The 25,328-nt window shown below is 38.8% G+C and overlaps 1 protein-coding gene, 2 long non-coding RNA genes and 1 pseudogene across 6 annotated transcripts in view; 3 read left to right on the top strand and 1 right to left on the bottom strand.

Annotated features, from left to right (window-relative positions):
• ZNF565 (zinc finger protein 565) overlaps positions 1-219 on the bottom strand; it is a 34,842-nt gene extending 34,623 nt beyond the window's left edge. The window contains exon 1 of the mRNA XM_045441130.1: positions 108-219. The gene's annotated coding sequence lies outside the window, so the exon portion shown is untranslated. The remainder of the gene's footprint in view (positions 1-107) is intronic.
• Positions 117-24,853, top strand: LOC123578303. 4 transcript variants are annotated; one of them, XR_006702276.1, is made up of 4 exons: positions 117-229; positions 10,435-10,673; positions 11,636-11,701; positions 21,834-24,853. It is a non-coding gene; the product is annotated as an uncharacterized LOC123578303 (long non-coding RNA). The 4 variants fall into 4 exon arrangements; XR_006702277.1 differs by lacking the exon at positions 117-229 and adding an exon at positions 293-397; XR_006702275.1 differs by lacking the exon at positions 117-229 and adding an exon at positions 297-404.
• On the top strand, positions 3,366-4,935 carry LOC123578313. Its single transcript, XR_006702301.1, has 2 exons — positions 3,366-4,392; positions 4,629-4,935. It is a non-coding gene; the product is annotated as an uncharacterized LOC123578313 (long non-coding RNA).
• Positions 19,221-20,107, top strand: LOC123578284 (annotated as a pseudogene).
• Positions 24,854-25,328: the final 475 nt, after the last annotated feature.

Raw genomic sequence — 25,328 nt, 5'->3', positions numbered from 1 at the left:
AGTTTGGCCCGTTTGATACTGCGCTCGCGGAGCTTCAAAGACGGACTCCCTCCTTCAAACCTCCCACCAGGCTTGAACTGATTTTTTTCCAAAGCGGGACTACTCACCCCGCGAACCCCATAATCACAGGAAAAGGCAGCCAAGTTCATGTGGGACAGAGTGCTGACCAGCAAAGCCTTAAGGGAAATGTAGTTCAAGGCCGGAAAAGAGGCCTTGCTGTTAACAGAAGGTAATCGAATACCAGCCTGGGCCAGGCCGCGGTGACCGTGTGGGCCGCGTCGCGGAGACTTCTGGGAGCTCTTGCTCGCCATCGGAGTGCGCAGGCGCAGCGCGCCGAGTGGACATTTTGGTCTTTGTCCGCGGGTCAGTCCGGCCCCTGGGTCCACGTGGCGCGAAAGTAGGAGGTGGGATGTGGGCGTCTTGGGCCGGTCGGGTCGGGGAGGTTGAAGGGGAGGTTTCTGAATCTATTGGGGCGCGGCGCGGGGATGGGGAGTGGGTTTTAGAGCTTCTGGCCTACATGTGGGGTGGGGGTGGGGGTCTCTGAGGAGGGTTCGAGCGTGTGTGACCCTGAGTTTGTCCGCAAGTTTGACTGGATGTTGGGATTATTGAGAAACTGTGGGTGCAGGATTGTATATGGCTGCATCTGAGGGGGAGATATAGACCAACATTGAGGTAATACCGAGTCGCACTTCCCTTGTCGAAAGTGCTGGTAAATACGGTGCCATCTTCGCGGAGTATGTTTATTTGAATGTTTAAAGGGGGGAAAAAAACTAAGTGGTAAATTAAAAGTGAGTTTTTACATAAAAAGGCATTTACTTTTAATTGGAGCAGAATGTAGATCACCGTGATTTCTTATTTTTTAAGCAAACAAGAATATTTCAAAGGCACTTTTTGTTGTGAGGGAGCTGCAGGCGATCTCAAATCCTCTGATCTTCAGGTTATTTTAATAGGGCTACTATTAAGTACTAGACTAAATATCGACGTTACACTTTGAGCAGCAGTGTCATATACAGAAAGCCTAGGATTAGAGTCAAGGGTTTGGAGTTCTAGGCTAGGCACAGTTATCCTAATTCTTGGAGGAAAATTTAGTTGTTGCAATGTTTATCCGTTAGTCTGACCTAGATTCGAAGTGTCCTAACTCCTAAATGAATCTAGGTGTTCCCAGATTGAGTGGATTCTGTAAAGAAATAAAGACAATTCGATCTGCAAAGATGCTTTTTCTAAGGAATCCCCACGGTCCTCCTTAGCGTAATAATAAATGAGATTTAAAGTTATTGGGCACCAATTTAATATCTACAAATCGATAGTATTCAAATAGACAACAGCCAGTTAGAAGACCTAATGGAAGAAAACTATTTACAACAGCAATAAAAAAAAATTGAGAAATAATGTGCAAAGCTATTAGAACTCTAAAAAGTGCTAAGAGGCATAACATGAGGTGTTATTTAATAGATACATCGTGTGTTTCAACAGGAAGATGTCCTAAAGAAGCGTGTGTAGATATAAGTGAATGTATTAATTCAGTATGATCCTAATAATAGTATCTATGGCTTTTTGGGGGGTGGGGGAGAACTAGATAAGCTGATTCTGTACTTCACATGGAAAAATAAAGTAGAATAGAGTAAAACTCTGAAAAAAGAAAAGCAGGGTGTGGGGAGGCAGGAGTCCAGTGCTAATGTATTTTTATTTTTTAATTCCAGTATAGTTAACGTACAGTGTTACATGTTTCAGGTGTACAATATAGTGATTCAGTAATTCTGTGTATTACTCAGTGCTCATCAAGATAAGTGTACTCTTAATCCCTTTCAGTTATTTCACCCATCCCCCACCCACCCACCTCCCCTCTGGTAACCATCTGTTTGTTCTCTATAGTTAGGAATCTGTTTTTTTGGTTTGTCTCTTTTTTTCCCCTTTGTTCCTTTGTTTTGTTTCTTAAATTCCACAGATAAGTGAAATCATATGGTATTTGTCTTTCTCTGACTTATTTGGCTTAGCATTATACTCTCAAAATCCATCCATCTAATGGTAATGTATTTTAAGATCTAAATCCTCAGAAATTAAAATCGTGTTGGTGTTAGCATGAAGCAGGCCGATGAAGGGAAATTCGGCAACATCTATACTAACTACAAATGTATTTTCTTTTTGACGTGTCTATTTCACATCTGGAAATTAATCCTACAAGTATACATACCTGCATTTGCTTAAAATGATACGGGTACAATCTTGCTCATTGCTGCAGTGTTTGGTATAGGAAAAGATGAGCGAGCCATCACTAAGAGATTGGTTTGAAAAATTAGATCCACCTATACAATAGACTAATACACAGGTATACGAAAGGATAAGGAGGAAGCTTTCTGTACACTGACACTGAAGTAACTAAGATGCCTGATGTATGGTATGCTTCATTTGAAGTAAGAAGGGGCAGAAATAAGTATATATTTGTATTTGTTTCCATTAGAAAACTCAAAAGATACACAAGAAACTAATAAATGGCTATCTCTGTTTGGGGTAGTAGTACTGGGATAGGTGGGGCAAGGGCAAATACCCTTTTATGTTTGTTTTCTAAGTATATGAATTTAGTATTTAAAAGTTAAAGTCTTTCTTTTTTTTCCTTTAAAGGAGGACATAGGCTGTAGAGCCAGACTGTTAGTTCTTTCCTGTGCCACTTTGCACCTCGGTTTACTTAAGCCTGTGCCTGTTTCTCATTTGATAATATAGAGAAAAATAATAGTATCTGATTCACAGGGTGGTTGGTTGTGCAGATTGAGGAGTTCTGAGTGCCTGGTGTGTAGTAAGTAATGGCTAAGGGTTAAATAGCAGTATTACTACTATCTGCAAAATAATAGTTCCTTAGAAATAGTACAGCCACTTGTACTATTTCTGGTAGGAATTTCTTAAAGATTCAGATATATAGATGTTCTTTTTATTTCCATGTTTTTTTAATTTTATTTAAAAAATTTTTTTTAATGTTTATTCATTTTTGAGAGAGACACACCACTGCAAGTGGGGGAGGGGCAGAGGGAGAGGGAGACATAAAATCGAAGCAGGCTCCAGGCTCTGAGCTGTCAGCACAGAACCCAACATGGAGCCTGAGTCGAACCTGAACCCACGAGGCATGAGCGGAAGTCAGACGCTCAAACTGACTGAGGCACACCAGGGGCCCTTTATTTTTTAAATGTTTATTTTTGAGAGTGAGAGCTCATGCGAAAGAGTGTGGGGGAGGGGCACGGAGAGAGAGGGACAGAGGATCCCCCGTGATCTGTGCTGACGGCAGACAGCTCGATAGGGGCTGGAACTCAAGAACTGTGAGATCATGACCGAAGTTGGATCCTTAACCTACTGAGCCACCCAGGTGCCCTATTTTATTTTTTTAATGTTTATTTTTGAGAGAGAGAGAGTTCCTGCACACAAATGGGGAAGGGGCAGAGAGAGAGAGAGGGAGACAGAATCTGATGCAGGCGCCAGGCTCCCTGTCACCTTGGCTGGAACTCACGAATCTTGAGATCATGACCTGAACCAAAGTCGACCGCTTAACTGACTGAGCTACCCGGGAGCCCCTGTTTCCATGTTTAAACTTTTTTTTTTTTTTTTTTTAACATTTCAATTTATAACTGGAATGAAGAAGTTAGATTTCTGTGTTCAAGTTATATTCATCTGTAGAAAACCATCATTATCTTTTTCATGAGAATGTTCTTTGATTTCTGTGATGGTTACTTTCTCATGGTTCTAATTCAGAACCTCTGATGATATTTATTAAAAATCGCAATTGTGACATTTTTGGCCAGAGTGTATCAGAGATGATCTTCAAATTGCATAACATCAGGAGAGACATAGGATATGACGACTGGTCCATCATTAGTGATTGCATTTTCCCCAAAATGTAATCTGTATGGATTTACTTTGGTACCATACTAATGTTCATTTCCCATCAATTTAGTAGATAGGTTTTACTCTGATAAATAATCCTTGGTTAAATCAGTTTCTTCACGGGTTGAAAAGTGATGATTTTCTAGTTTTTTAAAATTTCTTTTCCATTTATTTGCTGACCTCAAATTGTTTCAAATTTTTCTGACCTTTAAGCATCATTACAAAGTGTTCTAGTAACTGCAACGAATTTTCTTTCTGATACTCCTGTTACCACAGTTTTAGCTGATGGGCAGTCCTCCAAGCTCCTGCTGGTTCATTTTGACTTTTGCTGTTTAACTTTGAAACTTTTATGCACTCCAAGCCCACTTTGTACCTTCCCTGTTACATTTGGAATTGGCCATTTCTCACAAGGAGCTCTGGTTCCCTTTATTAGAGGATGGTATTGGAGATGTTCTCATTTCTGCAGGGGTAATGTTCCAAGGCATTTCAGTGATAGAGCTAGAAAATCCATTTTTAAAAATACAGGTTTGTAGGGGTGCCTGGGTGGCGCAGTCGGTTAAGCATCCGACTTCAGCCAGGTCACGATCTCGCGGTTCGTGAGTTCGAGCCCCGCGTCAGGCTCTGGGCTGATGGCTTGGAGCCTGGAGCCTGTTTCCGATTCTGTGTCTCCCTCTCTCTCTGCCCCTCCCCCGTTCATGCTCTGTCTCTCTCTGTCCCAAAAATAAATAAACGTTGAAAAAAAAAATTTTAAAAAAATACAGGTTTGTATAAGTTTCTAATTCAAGTTAAATTGTATGATATTTTTACCTAATAATTAGCTCCTAATTGTATTGTATAATAAAAATTTTGAAACATGTTAACATAATTTCTTATTTTCTTTGTTTTATCTTGCAGTATAAGAAACATGGTTTCAAAATAACATTACTGGTAGTAGTAGTAACCATGAACAACATACTTCATCACATGAAAAATTTCTTTGTAGCTATTTTTGTCCCTAGACTGTATTCCACTAAAGATGTATGGTTACTTTTTTGTTCTAAAGCTTTTTGAAATAAATTCTTTCTTTGAGGAACTATTTTACCAAGTTAATGTATAGTTGGGTTCATTTGTTTCAATTTGCCTTCCTGTTCAGGGACTGCTTTTTATTTATTTTTTTAAGTTTAATTTTTTTTTTAATGTTTATTCATTTTTGAGAGAGAGAGTGCGAGCAGGGGAGGGGCAGAGAGAGGGAGACACAGAACTTGAAGCAGGCTCCAGGTTCTGCACTGTCAGCACAGAGCCCAACATGGGGCTCGAACTCAGGACCGTGAGATTATGACCTGAGTTAAATAAAGTCGGATGTTTAACCCACTGAGCCACCCAGGCACCCCCAGGGACTGCTTTTTAAAAAATGGATTTATTTTAAAAAGTAACTAATGGCTAAAGCCAGTAACTACCTGGCTGGCTCAGTAGAGCATGTGACCCTTGATCTTGGAATTGTGAGTATGAACCCTACTCTGGGTGTAGAGATTACATTTTTTTAAATCTTAAATAAATAAAAACTAAAAATAAAAAGAAACTAATGTATTTCTGTGATTCAACAAAAAAATAAATCTCACAGAGATACCTCATCTATTCTGCCCTCCCCCATCACATTCTTCTTTGTCTCATTCAAGTATAGTTTCTTGTTTATCCTTTAAGTGGATTTTTTGTTTGTTGAGCCACAAACAAAGGGTTCCCTCCTACCCGCACCCTCCTTTCATAAAAGATAGCATACTATATGCATCTTACTCCTCACTTAACCACATGTCTTGGAGATCTTTCTTAATCACGTGGTTTTTTTGTGTTTTTGTTTGTTTTTTCATTTTAACTGCTATATAAATAAGATACCATTTGTGCATTTACCATGGTTAATTCAGTTGTTGGACATCTGTTCAACATTTGGGTTGTTTTCAATCTTTTGCTGTTACTAACTGCAATAATGAATAATTTTGCTGTGTCATTTTGTACTTAATGCAGGAATATCTCTAAACTAGATTGCTGTAAGTGGAATACCATATAGCTAGGTATTTACACTGCCACTAGCAATGTACAAGAGCACCTTCTCTGCTAGAACCTTACCATTGGAGTGTAGTGTTGAATACTTTTTGCCAAAGGCATAACTGAAAATTGGTATCTCAGTATAGGTCTTATTATATCCTTTATGGGGGAGGCTGAATATCTTCCATATGTTTAAGGGTTTTCATGTATTTTTCTGGGAAGTGTCTGTTCATATCCTTTTCCTCATTTTTCTGTGGGGGTCCCATTTTCTTCTAGTAACTGTACATTAGATAGGTTAGCCCTATGTTGAATGAGTTGTAATTTTCAAGTTAAAAAATTTGTTTTGACATTGTTCATTTATTTTTTTAAAGATTTTATTTATTTATTTATTTTTTTTTTAATTTTTTTTTTCAACGTTTATTTATTTTTGGGACAGAGAGAGACAGAGCATGAATGGGGGAGGGGCAGAGAGAGAGGGAGACACAGAATCGGAAACAGGCTCCAGGCTCTGAGCCATCAGCCCAGAGCCCGACGCGGGGCTCGAACTCACGGACCGCGAGATCGTGACCTGGCTGAAGTCGGACGCTTAACCGACTGCGCCACCCAGGCGCCCCAGATTTTATTTTTTTAATGTTTATTCATGTATATTTGAGAGAGAGAGCACAAGCGGGGGAGGGACAGAGAGAGAGACACAGAATGTGAAGTAGGCTCCAGGCTCTGAGCTGAGCCAGGAACCGTGAGATCATGACCTGAGTGGAAGTCAGACACTGAGCCACCCAGGTGCACTTTAAAGATTTTATTTTTAAGTAATCTCTACACCCAATGTGGGGCTCAAACTCACAACTCTGAAATCAAGAGTTGTATACTCTACTGACTGATCCCGCCAGGTGCCCCAAGATGTCCATTCTTAATTCTGCTTTCTTTTCATTCCCTCCTTTTGAGTGACCTTTTCGTTACTCAGTGTGTCTTTTAATTGTTATTTTCTTTTTTTTAATTTTTTGTAATTTCAAGATATTATTTAAATTCCAGACATCACCCCTAAATGTATAACATCCAGTGCTCATCACAATAAGTGCCCACCTTAATAGCCATCACCCATTTAACCCATTCTCCCCCCTCCTCTCCAACCTTCACTTTGTTCTCTATAGTTGAGAGTTTTTTTGTTTTTTTTTTTAATGTTTATTTTTGAGAGAGAGAGAGAGTGCAAACGGGAGGGGTCGGGGGGGGGGGGACAGAATCCAAAGTGGGCTCTGCGCTGACAGCGGTGAGCCCGATGTGGGATTTGAACTCAAAAACCATGAGATCATGACCTGAGCCGAAGTCGAATGCTTAACCGCCCAGGCGCCCCAAGAGTCTATTTTTGTTGTTGTGTTCTTTATATAGCTTTGTTAGCTTATTTTATTTTATTTTAGAGAGAGTGTGAGCAGGGGAGAGTGGCAGAGATAGAGAATATTAAGTGGGCTCCATGCTCAGTGTGGAGCCCAACATGGGGCTCAATCCCATGACCCTGGATCATGACCTGAGCCAAAATCAAGAGTCGGACGCCCAACTGACTGAGCCACCCAGGTGGCCCAGCTTTGCTTCCTTTTTAAAGTTTTTGTCTTTTGGAAAAATTCATTTTGTTTTCATTTCTTAATTGCTTTGTGGCAGTTATTTTTCAGGTGAGTTTGCTCAACTGTTGGAAATTGTGCTGTTTGTTTTCCCTCTTTTTGTTATAGTATCCTTATATGGATACAAACAATTATTTTGTTTACTTACGTTTGTGAGAAATTTTCTGAGACCAGTACCAGGAAAAAGGAAGCATAGGAGCATTTTATGCTTCAGAGCTCACCTGCCTCTTTTAGTGTTAAAAACAAAGGAGTTCCTTACCTCCTCTGGCTCAATGACCCTAACCTGGTTGAAGCCAACTTCTATCTCTATCTGCCTCTTTCCCATAATTCTTCACAGTACTTGCCTTCTAGGATGATATATTCACCTTTAGAAGTTGCTAAATCTGGGGATGCCCTACTCCCAAGTATTTTTTAAACCTACTCCTTTCCCCACAGTCCTTTTCTGTTTAATCTAGGTCTTTCATCAGTTTCCTTTAGGGTGAGGCCTTACTCATTCAGTAAAGAATTACTAGCTGAAGATTTCTGAGCTTTTTAAGTTCTTGGAATCCCCTGAAGAATTCCCAGTTTTTCCTAGGCTTCTTTGCAACTTCCTATGTAAGCTTCTTTTTTGGTTCTACATGGAATTGGGAGGGGTTTTTTGGTCCCTGGTTTTGTTGTTCATTATTAGACTGAGTTGTAACAGTTGTCACGGCCATTCTGAGAATGAGTATTTGCTAATTATTTCTGAGATCTGTTCTCTCAAAGATTTCTTACCATTGTGTAGTCTTTTTTGCTGTACCTACCATAGTGTTGTAGTTCCTGTACCATATTTGTTATTTTGGGTGTTTGGGACTGCACATATATAATTTGGAGTGAAGAGATTCTACTAGTTTTACAGCCCCATTATTCTTGATATATTGTATGGTTTTCAGGAAAAGTACTTGAAAGACTCAAAACTAATCAGCTACCATGTTCTTTGAAAACCTTTCCTTGCCTCCTCCATTGTTGGTGTTCATAGGATTCTGTCCTTGACTATCTTTTTCATATACTGTGTATATTCTCTAAGCAGTCACAGTCACATTCTACCTCTGTCTTCAGCAGCACTGGTATTCTGACTGCTGATAAATTGCCATTTCCTTCCTCAGCCTATCTGAGCTCCTTATGTATGTGTGCAGTTGCCTAATGGATATACCTGCCTGCATGTTGCTCAGAAACCTGACATTCTGGATGTCCAGAATATCAAACTTGATCTCCTTTCTCCTGCAAGGTTGTCTTCAGCCAACTCACCTTCTCCTGTTTCTCTCTGTGTACATTAATGTTTAAATCACTTTCTTAGCCTTCCATCTCTGCCACAACCCAGCACAAATTGGTGACCAAGCCTTTTCAACATACATAGTAATAGTGTGTATGTGTGTAAGTAGTAACTTACGTTTTTTAGGATTTTGTCTTTTTTAAAAAATGTTTATTTGTTTTGAGAGAGAGAGCAGGGGAGGGGCAGAGAGGGGGAGAGAGAATCCTAAGCAAGCTCTGCACTGTCCGCGCAGAGCCTGACTCGGGGCTTGAATCCATGAACCATGAGATCATGACCTGAGCTGAAAGCAAGAGTCTGACGCTTAACTAAGTCACCCAGGTGCCCCTGCCTTTTTTTTTTTTTTTTTTTTTTTTTTTTTAACTTATTTTGAGAGACAGTGCATGAGTGGGAGGAGAAGAGTAGAGAGAGAGAATCCCAAGCAGGCTCCAGGCTCTGTGTGAAGCTCGATGTGGGGCTAGATTCCATAACTGTGAGATCACGACCTGAGCCAACATCAAGAGTTGACTCCTTATCCAACTGAGCCACCCAGGTGCTTCAGGATTTTGCTTTTTTTTTTTTTATATGATTTCAACTCTATAGAAAAGTTGGATTAGTTCAGAAAGTCCCATATACTCTCCCCAGATTTACCATTCACTTTTCAGTTTTTTGCTTTATTTGTCCTTCTCTCTCAAAATATGTGTGTATAATTTTTTTAACCATTTGAGACTAAATTGCACACGTGCTTCCTTTGTAAGTACTTCAGCAAGAATTTGCTAAGACCAAGGACATTGTTTTTCATAACCACGGTGTAGTAACCAAAATTAGAAAAAAATTTTTTTTTTATTTAAAAAAAAATTTTTTTTTTTTTCAACGTTTATTTATTTTTGGGACAGAGAGAGACAGAGCATGAACGGGGGAGGGGCAGAGAGAGAGGGAGACACAGAATCGGAAACAGGCTCCAGGCTCTGAGCCATCAGCCCAGAGCCTGACGCGGGGCTCGAACTTGTAGACCGCGAGATCGTGACCTGGTTGAAGTCGGACGCTTAACCGACTGCGCCACCCAGGCGCCCCCTAAATTAGAAAATTTTAACATAGACACATTGCTATTACTTAATCCAAAGTCCATATTCAAATTTTGTCAGTTGTCTTAATGTTCTTAAAAATGTTTTTTTGAATGAATGGATGAACATCTATAGGACATTTCTAATATATGGTTTTACTCAGATTATAACACAAAGTAAATATTAGGACTCTAGGAAAACTTTCTGTAACTTTATTCTTGAATAGTGTAAGAACAATTTCCTACATATTGTATCCTGATGATTTAGTTCTAATAGGCATTCGCTGCTGTTGTCATAGAGATGAGTATTAAATTCATGCAGGAATAAGGGCCGTGGTTAAAATCCACTCAGGAGCCCATGTGGGAATGTGGTGCAACAGAACAATAGCAACCAGTCATATAAAGTGTGAACAGCTTTTCTTTGTAAGTAAAATTCTGAGAAATAATTCTGTCTTTTGTGTCCCATTTCTGGATGTGTGGAAACTGAAATGGTTTAATGAGTATCGCTTTGAAATTCAGGATTCAAATAGTCTTAGTCCCTTTGCTTATATAATCGTGTGCGCTTTAATCTCTAAGGCAAAAGGTCATTACTTCGTTCTTTTTCACAGGGCCGCTTCCTTGTGCATCCCTGGAGACTGCACCTTTTTCATCATTCAGAAGGCCTGGAGGCCCCAGGGCTCAGCCTGAGTTCTAGGATGGTACTTTGGCCCCCAGCATTAATATTCTAGTGCTGTGTCATTTCCCCAATAGCAGGTTATAAACCAACTACACCGTATGTGATCCTCTGTTGGAACAAGAAGACAAACTCTGGATGGTGGAGAACAAAGTGGAAAGGAAATTTGTTCAGGTGAGTGAATGACAAGGCAGGTCACAGTTGTTCAGGCAGCACTGACACCTCTGAAATACTCTTAAGATGTTTTCTTACAGGCCCTAGACTTTAAGTATTTACTTGGTATGAATTCTTTAGAGACCTGAGTTACATTTACAGTCATCATTTTTTTTTGCTTCAGTACTCTATTTAATTAGATTCTAAAGGGCCAGATGCCCCGCTTATCTCTATTCTGGATGTCAGCACTTCGTACTTTATTTGTACTGCGTCTGTGATTGTTCTCTCTTTCATTGATACCCTCAGTTTCATACCTCCTAATGTGTATAGACTCCTTTCCTCATGCAGTGTCTTTTATAGGTCTTAAGTCTTTATGTATTGTCTGACATTTAGGTTCCTTTTTATTATTTCCCATCTTCTTTCATTCTTTCAGTGGTTAAGTGCCTCCAAATTATATTTTACATCTGTAGTCATGCTTCCTATTGTCTTCTTTTCCACCTCCCCCATTATGTATCAACAAACTCCCGCCTCCCTTTCTTCTGCCCCCATATACCTCTTTCAGAAGTTGTTGCCTTAGAAATCACTTCTTTTCGGCTGTGTGTGTGTATGTGTGCATATGAATGTGATGAGTCTGTTTTTAATGTAATACATGAGCTTTCAAAATTTTTGAACATCCGGGTATACAATGGAAAGGTCGTCTCTTACCTTTGACCTTCAGTCTTACAGTTTTTTTTCAAAGATGCAGTTACTTTTAAGAGTTTCACATGTATCCTTCATGAGGTAATCTATGAATAAACTAGCATGTATTATATATCTGTGCTGTAAATATGAATATATATGTATATAAGCCCTTAGTTTTCCTTTTCATACAAATGGTGGTATGTATTCTATTGTGTCCATAGTTTTGTTTTGTTTTGTTTTTTCTGGGAGAGATTCTCTATCAACACATTTATTTAACCTGTCTCCTATTTATGGACATTTAGGTCGTTTCCAGGCTTATGCTTTTGAACACACAAGTGTTCCTGAGGAAGCAAGAGGAAGACAGACTTGTGAGTAAATAAGTAAAAATATATATTCTATTAGATGGTGGTGAGTGCTTGGAGAAAATTAAAGTAAGGAAAACCAGCATAGACCAGGCTAGTTGGCCATTATAATTTTAAATCTGTTGGTCAGGGAAAGGTCTCTAAGAGGGTGACATTTGAAAAAAAGATCTGGAGAATGTGCAAAGGGGGCATGCAGTGTTTGATGGGAGAGCATTCATCCAGAAAGAATCAAAAGTGTTAAAAGCACTGAGGCTGGAGCTTGCTATTCAAGAAATTGACCAGGGCAGAGTACCTGGCACAGAGTGAGCAAAAGGGAAAAGGAATATGTTTGGTTAAGTAACAGGCTAAGTCTTAGACTTTGGCTTTTATTTTGAGTGATTTGGGAGACCATCAAAGGGTCTTGAGCAGAGGAGTAATAAGATCAGAATTATATTTTGGCTGCTGTATAGAGAAAATAAGGTATAGGGGGGCCAAGGCTAGGAGATTAATCAGAGGCTATTGCAGAAATCTAGCTAGGAAAATACTAGTAGTTGAGCTAGTGACAAGTCAGATTTCTTGAGATACTTTAAAGAAAGAGCTGACAGGATTGGCTGATAAAGTGTGTTGGTTATAAGAGGAAGAGGAATCACTGATAACTCCCAAGGTTTTATCTAGAAGAGAATGAGTTAACATTTACTGAGATAGGAAGACTTCAGGAATTTTGGCAGATCAAGAGGTTTCTTGTTGATTTTGACGTGTCTTCTGATCATCTAAGTCCATATTCATATAGGCAGTTAGATACACAAGTCAGGAATTTAGGGACATAGAAAGTTGTGACCTTCTGTTTTGCTGTACTAATAAGCTACTTTATTCACTGATGGTATCTCTGTATTGTCCTGCTGAGTCCTACTTTTCCTACCATTTTTTGATGCTGGTGGGTCCACCAAATCTTCTGCATTCAGCCTATGTTCCTGGATTCTGTTAAAAACAAGGTGATGATTTGGCCTTGAGGCTGTTCTTTATGTTTTCAGAGAGCATTGTACAAGAGAGCTCTTCCTAAAAACAGCAATGGCAGCTGCCTGCTAACATCCTTTCTCATAAGACATTAGAATTATACCTGTTTCCTACTCTTATCAACAATGCAGTTTCCCCCTTTTTTCCTGTTTTTCTTTATCCTTCACAGATGTCAAAAGTGGGCAGAAATGTTCTTATTTTACCATTTAGAAGAAAGGATCTATTTATGCCATGTTTGAGTCACCCTTGTAGGAATTCTCTCCTACTTCTTGATTGGTACTTTGATGACCTGAGATACTACTTTATCTAAGTGTTTTTCTTGTCTTTGCTTTTTTTTTTTTTTTCCCTCTTACTGGAGGTGGCTCCTAGAACACAGCATTCTGCTTTTCCTCCTCCTCTCTTTTTTTGTTTTTTAAAGTTTATTTTATTTTTGAGAGAGAGAGAGAGAGTGCACCCACGTGCGGGCAGAGAGAGGAAGACAGAGGATCCAAAGTGGGCTCTGCACTGGCAGCAGAGAGCCAATTGTGGGGCTTGAACTCACAAACCGTGAGATCATGACCTGAGCCAGAGTCCAAAGCTTAACCGACTGAGCCATCAGGTGCCCCTAAAGTTTATTTTGAGACAGAGATAGAGCCGGGAAGGGGCAGAGAGAGGGTAAGAGAGAGACACTCAAACAGGCTTCCCACTGTCAGTGCAGAGCGCCATGTGGGGCTCAACCCCATGAACTGTGAGATCACATGACCTGAGCTGAAATCAAAAATTGGACACTTAACCTACTGAGCCACCCAGGCGCCCCTCAGGGCTCTTCCTCTTTATAAATTAAATCCCAGTGAAGATTCATTTATTCTGAAGTTAGAAGTAGCTCTGTAGTATCAGTTTTTATTTTGGCATCTCCAGCCTTTTTGTCTTTCCCACCGTAATTTTACCTATTTATAGGATAAACAACTGTCTAACTTGCTTCATTCTTTCTGTGTCAGTGAATTCATTAATATAATACCGAAATTGGAGATTTCAATTCATTGTTTTCAGGTCCAAATATTACCTAAAACCAATTTCATAAAATGTCTTGATTGTTTCTTTGCTCATGGTCCTTGAGATAGGGTCAGCCAAGACTTTAAAAAGATACACTTCAATATAATCAAGAGAGGACATATTAACTAACCGTAATGTAAATGTGAACGCATTTTCTCCTCTTTATAAAATGCTTTGACTCTTGGCTTTTGATTATGAAATGTTTTACCTCTTCAGGTCTTACTTATCATTTAAACATGTTCCCCTTTTATTGATCTTCCCTTTGTCCATCCTATCTCACATTTTCATGGAAATTCAAAAGTCCTGAGTAAATTCTTAGATATTTTTATATTTTGATGTCTGGAGTCTGTATTATAAATGTGTCGAGGGGTGCCTGGGTGGCTCAGTCAGTTATGTGTCCACCTTCGGCTCAGGTCATGATCTCGCGGTTCATGAGTTTGAGCCCCACGTCAGGATCTGTGCTGACAGCTTGGTGCCTGGAGCCTGCTTCGGATTCTGTGACTTCTCTCTCTCTGCCCCTCCCTTGCTCACACTCTGTCTCTGTCTCTCAAAAAATAAATAAACGTTAAAAAAAAATGTTTTTAAATGTGTTGAAAGGAAGGCCCATGTTCTTTCTGTTTCCAGTTTTGATTAAATATGAGATACTTGTTAAATCTGTGAATTGTGGGAGGGTTGTTACTATTTATCAATTATTTTTCAGTTTTTTGTCTTAATAAATATTTTCAAATATTAAAAACTTTTAAAGAGTTCATCATTCTCCTATATACCCACTATGTAGATTCAGTAATTATTTTGCCATGTCTGTTGGATATGTGTGTCTATATTCCTGTGTATGCATATTTACATATGCTGAAACATATGACACTTCACCTCTAAAAAATTACGTATTTTCTAAAAAGAATGTTATCTGTCTACATAACCAAAATATCATTACTCCTTAGATGGATTAACCATAATGCCCTAATATTATGTAATAATCAGTCCATATTTAGATTTCCCCAGGATCTCTAAAATACTTTTTGTTTGTTTATTTTTGGAGGAGGAGAGGGAGAGGGAGAAAGAGACAGACAGAATGTGAGCAGGGGAGGGGCAGAAAAAGGAGGCACAGAATCTGAAGCAGGTTCCAGGCTCTGAGCTGTCAGCACAGAGCCCCTTCCACTCTGTGAGATCGTGACCTGAGCTAAAAGTTGGCTGCCAATTGAACCACCCAGGAGCTCCTGAGGCCATTCTATTTAAAATTGAAACTCGGGGGGCGCCTGGGTGGCACAGTTGGTTAAGCGTCCGACTTCAGCCAGGTCACGATCTCGTGGTCCGGGAGTTCGAGCCCCGCATCGGGCTCTGGGCTGATGGCTCAGAGCCTGGAGCCTGTTTCCGATTCTGTGTCTCCCTCTCTCTCTGCCCCTCCCCCGTTCATGCTCTGTCTCTCTCTGTCCCAAAAATAAATAAACGTTGGAAAAAAAAAATTAAAAAATAAATAAAAAATAAATAAATAAATAAATAAAATTGAAACTCGGGGCGCCTGGGTGGCTCAGTCGGTTAAGCGGCCGACTTTAGCTCAGGTCACGATCTCGCGGTCCGTGAGTTCGAGCCCCGCGTCGGGCTCTGTGCTGACAGCTCAGAGCCTGGAGCCTGTTTTGGATTCTGTGTCTCCCTCTCTCTGACCCTCCCCCGTTCATGCTCTGTCTCTCTGTGTCTCAAAAATAAATAAAACATTAAAAAAAATTTTTTTGGGGCGCCTGGGTGGCGCAGTTGGTTAAGCGTCCGACTTCAGCCAGGTCACGATCTCGCGGTCCGGGAGTTCGAGCCCCGCGTCAGGCTCTGGGCTGATGGCTCAGAGCCTGGAGCCTGTTTCGGATTCTGTGTCTCCCTCTCTCTGCCCCTCCCCCGTTCATGCTCTGTCTCTCTCTGTCCCAAAAATAAAATAAACGTTGAAAAAAAAAAAATTTAAAAAAAAAATAAAAAATAAAAAAAAAAATTTTTTTTTATAAATTGAAACTCTACCCTGATTTTTTTTTTTCTCCCTAGCACTTAAAGCTTTTTAACAAACCAACTCCTTTATCTGTCCACTAGAATGTAATCTTGATGAGGATAGCAAATTTTTTTCAGTTTTGGTCAGTACTGTTTATCCCTAGAGCTTAGTAATGGGCCAGAAAGAAAAAGGTATTTGTCGAATGAGTAACGAGAAATGTTTGGAGTAGCAGTTCTCAAAATTTCACTTTTTTTCAAATAACAGCTTATTTACATAAAATTCACATAATACAAAATCCATTATTTTTCAGAGTGTACAATTCAGTGGTTTTAAGTAATATTTGTAAGTTGTACAGTCATCACTACTAATCCAGAACATTTTCATCCCTACAGAAGGAATCCAGCTACCCATTAGTAGTCACCTTTACACTCTTACAACTTGAGGACCACCTGAATCTTAAAAGTTCTCATAGCAAGAAAAAGATCTATGTATGTGTATGGTGACAGAGGTTACCTAGACTTATTGTGATCATTTTGCAATATATACAAATATATAATCATGTTGTACATCTGAACCTAATGTTATGTCAATTATACCTCAGTTTTAAAAATTAAAAAAAAGGTTAGTGGTAAATTTTATGTCATGTGAGTTTTGCCACAATTGGAATAATAAATAGACTTGAGGACCTTATGGTTTAAGAGGATTTTAGTGATATTTACCTTATTTATTTTTTTTTTTTCAACGTTTATTTATTTTTTGGGACAGAGAGAGACAGAGCATGAACGGGGGAGGGGCAGAGAGAGGGAGACACAGAATCCGAAACAGGCTCCAGGCTCTGAGCCATCAGCCCAGAGCCTGACGCGGGGCTCGAACTCACGGACCGCGAGATCGTGACCTGGCTGAAGTCAGACGCTTAACCGACTGCGCCACCCAGGCGCCCCTATACTTTGTTTCTTTTCACGGAATTTATATTTGTCATACTTTTGTTTGCTTGGTTTTCTGTACTTAGCACAGACTCCTTTGGAGACCTTAGAATAGTTAAAAAGCCTTCTAAAACCTAGTTTCCACATGGCCAAATGCATGGAGAAATTTCTTTCCATTTTTTTCCCATGGAGATTTACTTGTAGAATTTTTGTCCTCCTTCTCGAGGCTGAACTGGCTGTACTTTGACCTGATAGCTCTTATCTTGTTTTTCATCACCATTATCAAAGACCTTTTTTCATTGTTTTTCCCGTATTATAACCCCTCTTTTATGGATTCTGTATCTATTGCCTTCTGTGTGTACTTTTAGTGGAGCACATCTAGTAAGATCCTCAGGAAAGGTGCACTGAGGTAAAATTTTTTAACATTTGCATATCTGAAAAATGCCTTTTCCCCTTTAGATTGGTAGACTAAGCTTAGAATTTTCCTTCAGAATTTTGTCTTGTAGCTTCTTGTGTTTCTGTTGAGATATTTGGTGCCGTTCTATTCGTGTTCCTTTGGGTGATAATATATGTGTGTGTAGTTGGGTGATATGTGTACCTATATATTGTAGTTTGGTTTCTTTTAATTTATGTTCCCTTTTTCTTTTGAAAAGTCTTGGTGCTATGTCTAGGTATATGCATCTTTTATTATTCATCATGCAAGGTACTAAGTGTGTCCTTTATTTTTTATTTACTTAAAAAAATTTTTTTTAATGTTTGTTTATTTTCGAGAGAGAGCGAGAGCACGCGTGAGTGGGGGAGGGGCAGAGAGAGGGAGACACAGAATCTGAAGCAGGCTCCAGGCTCTGAGCTGTATGCACAGAGCCCGATGCGGGGCTCGAACCCACAAACTGTGAGATCATGACCTGAGCCAAAGTTGGACGTTTAACTGAGCCACCCAAGTGCCCATAAGTGTGCCCTTTAAGTCTAGAGATTCATGACTTAGAAGAGAGGAAGTTTTTTTGTTGTTTTTTTTTAATGTTTCCCTCTAATCAGTTTTCTCCTTTTTTTTTTTTTTCTGGAACTTACTTCACTCAGCTAATATATTGCCTTGGTTTATGCTCTGAATTTGTCTTTTTAAAAAAATTTCTTAAAGTGTAATTGGCATACATTATATTAGTTTTAGATGTATAACAATAATTTGATATTCATATATACTATGAAATGACCATCAGAGTAAGTTTAAGCCATACAGTAGTTCCCATGCTGTACATTACATTCTCATGACTTATTTTATAACTGAAAATTGTACTTTTGACCTTTTTCACCTATTTTGCCCACCCCATCTCTGGCAACCATCAGTCTATTCTCTGTCTATGAGCTTGTTTTGTTGTTTGTTGGTTTGTTTAAGAATCCACATATAAATGAGATCATACATTATTTGTCTTTCTCTGACTAACTTCTTTCACTTACCATAATGCCCTCAAGTTCCATCCAGGCTGTTGCAAATGACAAGACTTCATTCTTTTTTTTTTTTTTTTAATGGCTGAATAATACTCCATTGTATATAGGTACCATATTTGTCTATTTGTTCATCTATTGATGGACATTAGATTGTTTCCATATCTCAGGTATTGTAAATAATGCTGCAGTGAACATGGGAGTGCATATTTTTGTCTTAGTGTTTTCATTTTTGGAAATATTCCCAGAAGTGAAATTGCTGGATCATACGGTTCTGTTTTTAATTTTTTGAGTAACTGGCATTGAGTTTGTCATCTTTTTTTTTTTTAAGACATTGAATTTGTCATCTTTTTTTTTCTTTTAAGATTATTTTTAAGTAATCTCTACACACAACGTGGGGCTCGAACTCACAACCCAGAGATCGGGAGTTGCATACCCACTGACTGAACCAGCCAGATGCCCCCAAATTTGTCTTCTTAAAGCTTCTACCAGGAAATACTTACCATTGTGCTTATATTTCATTGGCCAAACAAGGTAGGTGGCCATGCTTGAGTTTACTAGGGTGAAGCAATATAATCCTTCTGTATTTTTTTTTTTTTTAATTTTTTTTTTCAATGTTTATTTATTTTTGGGACAGAGAGAGACAGAGCATGAACGGGGGAGGGGCAGAGAGAGAGGGAGACACAGAATCGGAAACAGGTTCCAGGCCCTGAGCCATCAGCCCAGAGCCCGACGCGGGGCTCGAACTCACGGACCGCGAGATCGTGACCTGGCTGAAGTCGGACGCTCAACCGACTACGCCACCCAGACGCCCCTAATCCTTCTGTATTAAGATGATCCTGTTATTAGTGAATAATACAATCTACCTTCCCACTCTCCATCTTAAGATAAAAGGAACTTTTTGTTTCTTGCTTACAGAACCTTGTTATTGTTTCACTGATAAAATATCTTCTATCTGATTGGCTTTAGGTTTTGTTGCTGTGTGCTGTGCCTTACCTTTATTTCCTCAAACTTTCTTTATTTTTCTTCTTTTTTTTTTTTTTAATGTTTTAATGTTTTAAGTTTACTTATATTTGAGAGAGAAAGAAAAAATGTGAGTGGGGAGAGGGAGAGAGAGAATCCCAAGTGGGGTCTGTAGTGTCAGCATAGAGCCTGACGTGGGGCTTGATCCCACAAACCATGAGATCATGACTTGAGCCGAAGCCAAGAGTCAGATGCTCAACCAACTGAGCCACCCAGGCGCCCTTCTTTTTCTTTTGATGTTGATCTGTCTTATTAGTAGGGGTTCCTCAAATGTGTGGAATATTGGCTGTACAGTCATATTTAAGACTGATTCATTAAGATTATCATAAGCTCTTTAATGCCTGGGTGCTGTTAGTCATCTGGTAGGTTTCAGTGAATCAAAAGTAAAATGCAACTGTTCCTTAAGCAGCCTGAGGTGATCTCCAAAAATGGTTTGCTATTCACTTGACCCAGAAAACCCTACAAAATCATGCAAATCAAGAGGTTCAAACCTTTGTGTTCACTTTAAGAACACCTGTGAAACTGCTGAGGCCATCAAGGGTATGCGTATCAGAAAAGCCACCAAGTGTCTGAAAGAGGTCACTTTGCAGAAGCAATGTGTGTCATTCTATCACTACAATGGTAGAGTTGGTACGTGTGCCCAGGCCAAGCAGTGGGGCTGAAACAGGGTCAGTGGCCCAAAAAGAGTGCTGAATTTTTACTACATAAGCTTAAAAATGCAGAGAACAATATTGAACTTAAAGGTTTAGATGTAGATTCTCTGGTCATTTAGCACATCTAGGTGAACAAAGCCCCCAAGATGCAACATAGAACTTACAGGGCTCATGGTTGGATTAACCTGTGTATGAGCTCTCCCTGCCATATTGAGATGATCCCTACTGAAAAAGAGCAGATTGTTCCTAATCCAGAAGAGGAGGTTGCACAGAAGGAAAAGATATCCCAGGGGTGCCTAGGTGGCTCAGTCAGTTGAGCATCCAGCTCTTGATTTCTACTCAGATCGTGATCCCATGGTTCGTGAGATTGAGGCTCACATTAACATTGCTTGGGATTCTCTCTCTGCCCTTCACCTGCTCATTCTCTCTTTCTCAAAATAAATAAACTTAAAAAAAAAAAAAAAAAAAAAAGAAAGTAAGTAAAAGATACCCCAGAAGAAACTGAAGAAACAAAAACTTAATGGCTGGGGAGTAAATTCTGCATAAAATAATGCAAATAAAAGTTAAAAAAAAAAAAAATGTTGGGCTTCTGGATGGCTCAGTCGGTTAAGCATCCGACTTTGGCTCAGATCATGATCTCATGGCTTGTGAGTTTAAGCCCCATGTCGGGCTCTGTGCTGACAGCTCAGAGCCTGGAGCCTGCTTTGGATTCTGTCTCCCTCTCTCCCTGCCATCCCCTGCTCTCTGTCTCTCAAAATAAATGTTAAAAAAAAAAAAATTCAGAATTCACTACTCTATATAAAAGAAAAAAAATAAAATGCCACAAGGTGCCTGGCTGGCTTAGTTGATGGGCGTGCGACTCTTGATCTTAGGGTTGTGATTTTGAGCTTCACATTCGGTGTAGATATTACTTAAAAATAAAATCTTAAAATAAAAAAAAAAAAAGTAAAATGTCTTATGGACCCAGGGTCTCTGAATGATTATACTGCTTTACACAAACCCTGCTGGCCAGGTCCTTTGTTTTAGCTTAAGCAAACAAAAAAATGACTACAAATGACAACCATCTTGGAAGGGTATCCTGCTGAGGTTTCTCATATGCCTTTCAGGTTCTCCTGGTATATTTACCTGGTTGACAGCATTTTTTGGCATTAGCTGCAGAATATCTTGGGACGTTCCACCATATTATGTATAGATTTAATCCCATTGATTTCTGTGTAGCACCTTTCCCTTGTCCTCTCATTTGCTGGGTGTCCTGGATTCTGGAGCTTCTCTGAATAAATTTCTGCATCGAATAATTTCCATTCATACAAAGGAGTGGTCCTTTGTCTTCCTGACAGGAAAAGTAGTGCTCCAATGGCAAATTACATGATCTTTTTTTCAGCTACCATCCTTTATTCCTTTTGAGGTACTTGATTCCCTCCATTTCCTGAGTCTTTCTGATATTTTGTGGCATAAATTGGCTTACTTGACATCGGCATCTTCTGCAGCACCTTTACATACTTGAACTTCCTCAGCTCTGCTGCGTTGAACATTTTCTGTGTGCTTTTGTTATTGGAAAATTTGTTGATGTCTGTGTATACTGATGTCTCTGATCATACTTTTTTTTCTTGTGAGCTTGTACCTTGTCTGTTTAATGAGATTTTGGAAGGAAGCAGTTACTGGTTAATTCCTTCCCTTTTCTTAGGTATCCTGGGAGACTTTCTCAATTTTATGTCATCTTTTTATCCTACTTGTTAATTCTTCATTCTTCATTGTTTGTGACATTCAATTTGCTGAGCTAATTAATGGGAAAGATTATTTTTCAAGAGTAATCCTTAAGCTTTGTGTGTTACTTTGAACGTTAATTTTCTATGAAGATACCTCCACAAAGGTTTTCTTCTCAAAAGTTACTTGGTGACATTGGTCATGAGGCTTTTTTCTTACTGTGAGATGGGCTTCCAAAGTTCATCCCACAGCACAATCCATAATTTTATTACTAGTAATGGGAAAATTTATAAATAATGATAACGTAAAGCTAACATTGAGTGCTTATCATTTGCAGCCACAGTACTAAGCATTTTATACATTAACTCCATTGAATGATGATTCTTTGTACTCCGTTTTAGAAGAAGCCTGAGAAGATGATGAGCAGATAGAGAGGCAACAAGATTTGGGAGGCAAGTTGCATCCATCTCCAGTAAAGTACAGACTGAGGAAAAAAAGCAGTGAACTAAGAAAATTGGAAGGATACTTCTGATCTCAGACCTTATATCTTTAAAGAAACACCTTTTTCAACTTACCTGGAAAGAGTGTGAAACAAAATTTAGACTTAATTGTGAGGGAAGTTGTGTAGGGGAGAATCATTACTTTAACTAGGAAATCCTGCCTCTGCTTGCTCCTTATGCTAATAACCCCCTTTAAATGTAAATCATTGTGGAAATGTCTTCAGTTAAAACCATTTGAACTCCATAGAAAAACCCTATGAAATTACTGAATGTGGCAAAACTTTCACTCACATGTCACACCTCATTAAATGTAGAAGTCAGGCTTAAGAGAAACCCTGTTCTAAGGAATACTGAAGAGCCTTTAGCTAGATGACAGATCTCTGAGCAGAAGAAAATTTTTTACTGGATAGAAACCAGTGAATATAACAAAACTTCGTTGATCATTAGAAAATTTGGACAGAAAGCTTTTAAACGTACTGAGTATGATATAGTCTTCTCTCGAACTTTATCCCTTCCTCTATATTTGAAAGGTCATACACAGAGAATCCTTACAAATGTAAAAAATATGGAAATTCCTTCAGCCAAAAGTAAATCCTAATTCATCAAAAAATTCATACTGGAGAGAAACCTTGTGAATGTGGGAAAGCTTCCATTCAGATGTCACACCTCAGTCAGCAGAAAATTTGTAGTGGGGAAAACCCCTTTGCCTGTAAGGTATGTGGGAAAGTCTTCAGCCACAAATCAAATCTTACTGAGCATGAACATTTTCATAATAGAGAGAAACCTTTTGAATGTAACGAATGTGGAAAAGCCTTTAGCCAGAAGCAATATGTTATTAAACATCAGAACACCCATACCGGAGAGAAGCTTTTTGAATGTAATGAGTGTGGAAAATCCTTCAGCCAGAAGGAAAACCTTCTCACCCATCAGAAAATTCACACTGGAGAGAAACCTTTTGAGTGTAAGGATTGTGGGAAAGCTTTCATTCAGAAGTCAAACCTCATCAGACACCAGAGAACTCACACAGGAGAGAAGCCTTTTGTATGTAAGGAATGTGGAAAAACCTTCAGTGGCAAATCTAACCTTACCGAGCATGAGAAGATTCATATTGGGGAGAAACCCTTTAAATGTAGTGAATGTGGAACAGCTTTTGGCCAGAAGAAGTACCTCATAAAACATCAAAACATTCACACTGGAGAGAAACCCTATGAATGTAATGAATGTGGAAAAGCCTTCTCTCAACGAACATCACTTATCGTACATGTGAGAATTCATTCAGGTGATAAACCTTATGAATGCAATGTATGTGGAAAAGCCTTCTCTCAAAGTTCATCTCTTACTGTGCATGTGAGAAGCCATACAGGTGAGAAACCCTATGGTTGTAATGAATGTGGAAAAGCTTTCTCTCAATTCTCAACCCTTGCTCTGCATTTGAGAATACACACAGGTAAGAAGCCTTATCAATGTAGTGAATGTGGGAAAGCTTTTAGCCAGAAGTCACACCATATTAGACACCAGAAAATTCATACTCATTAAAAAACCCTGTAAATATCTTAAAAATTGGGAAGTGTTCATCAGGAATTTAAACCTCATAGCACATCAGAAATGATCATACTGAAAGAAGATATCACAAATGAGGAAAACAAAAGCTAAAAAGTTACTGGACACCATGGAATTTATACTGAAGAGAAAGACATTTATATGATAAAAATCCTGGGCCCCCAGAAAAGCTGATGGCCTAGGTAATGCTGAAACTTTAGACGCATTTCCACCAAACATGCTTCTTATTGCTGTCTGCATTTATCTGGAGATCTTCACCAGTGTAATCAAAATATAAGTTTTAAGTATTGGCAAGGAAGAGACTTTTATGGTATTGATTTAGTAGAACAGAAGAGATTCTGGAAACACCTATGCATCTATTAAAATTTAGAATATGATAGAAATGGCAATAGGAGGTGAGAAGATAATGGGACTATGTAAAAAGTGATTTGGAGGTAATTTGTTCTCCAAGGAAAAAACAGACCATGAACTATAAACAGAGGTAAGAACCAAGAGGATAAGAACAAGAATATAAGCTGTATACTGAAATGGTTATGACCTTGGGAATAGGGAGACATTCCTTATAATCTCAAAAATTCTCTGAATTTCTATGCTTAGGAAATATGTACCAGTCTGCTTACTGTGGCATGATTTGTAGTTAGCCATAAGTTGGAAACACCTTAAATGCCCATTGGGAACAAAATGGAAAATACTTATGATGGAATACTGTATATCTGTAAAATTTAGCAAATGAGATCTATATTACAGAGAAAGATCTCAAAAATCATGTTGAAGGGGGAAAATGAAGTTGCAGAATAACATATATTACAATGCATTTTGTAAATTTTAACTAAAACTTTACTCACAAAATTCAGTACTATGTATTGGTAATGGATAAATATATGTATGTATGTTTTTAAAATGTTTTTGAAATGGATTGGAAGGATACAGACCAAACTCTTGATAGTGGTTGCTTGTGAAGAGTGGAGCAGGGAAGGGGATGAGTGTGGGAGGGATGGGATGGGGACTGTTTAAAGGGGGGGGTTTCATTTTATATATAAATATCCATTTCTCTTAAAAACTAAAGACTGCAAGTAAATATATCAAAATACTGGATAATTCTGATTGTGGTATATGGATATCTTGTCTTATTTTTTGTACTTTTCTGTATTTTTAAATTTTCTCAAAATTAATAAGAATGGGGGTGAGGATGGGAACACTGTACCTATAGAAATCATGTTCTAATGGATTCATTCCCAATCAAGTACTAAACTTTTTATAGAAAATATTTCTAAAATTTTATCAATGATGAGTGGATGGACTTGCTCTCTATGTAATATGAAATTATCTATTTTATTAAAATTAAAAATGATCACATAATCAAATCTGCTTTGTTTTTACATGTTAATGGCGTACACTGTATGGTCTGTCTGTACATTTCTAACATTTTGCAACATCATTTGAGCTTAGAAATTTTTAAGAACTTTTAGTTAAGGCTACATGCACATACTTTTTATAACATGTCTTTTTCAGGTAAACTGATCTTAGAATATCAGTTTTCCTGTCCTGTACATTTCCAGAAGAACAGCATATGCATCAAAATTTAAGGTTTTTGGGATGCCTGAGTGGTTCAGTCGGTTAAGTGTCCGACTCTTGATTTCGACTCCAGTCATGATCTCACTGTTCCTGAGATCAAGGCCCAGATCAGGCTCTGCACTGACTGTGGAGTCTGCTTGGGATTCTCTCTCTCTCCCTCTCTCTTTGTTCCTCTCCCACTTGCGCTCGCTCTCTCTCTCTCTCTCTCTCTCAAAATGAATAAACGTAAAAATATATGTAAAGTTTTTTGGGGCATCTGGC

The sequence above is a fragment of the Leopardus geoffroyi genome, chromosome E2 (genome assembly GCF_018350155.1).
Source record: "Leopardus geoffroyi isolate Oge1 chromosome E2, O.geoffroyi_Oge1_pat1.0, whole genome shotgun sequence".
Classification (NCBI taxonomy): domain Eukaryota; kingdom Metazoa; phylum Chordata; class Mammalia; order Carnivora; family Felidae; genus Leopardus; species Leopardus geoffroyi.
Note: the sequence above shows the minus strand (reverse complement) of the source record. Positions and strands in the feature narration are given on the sequence as shown.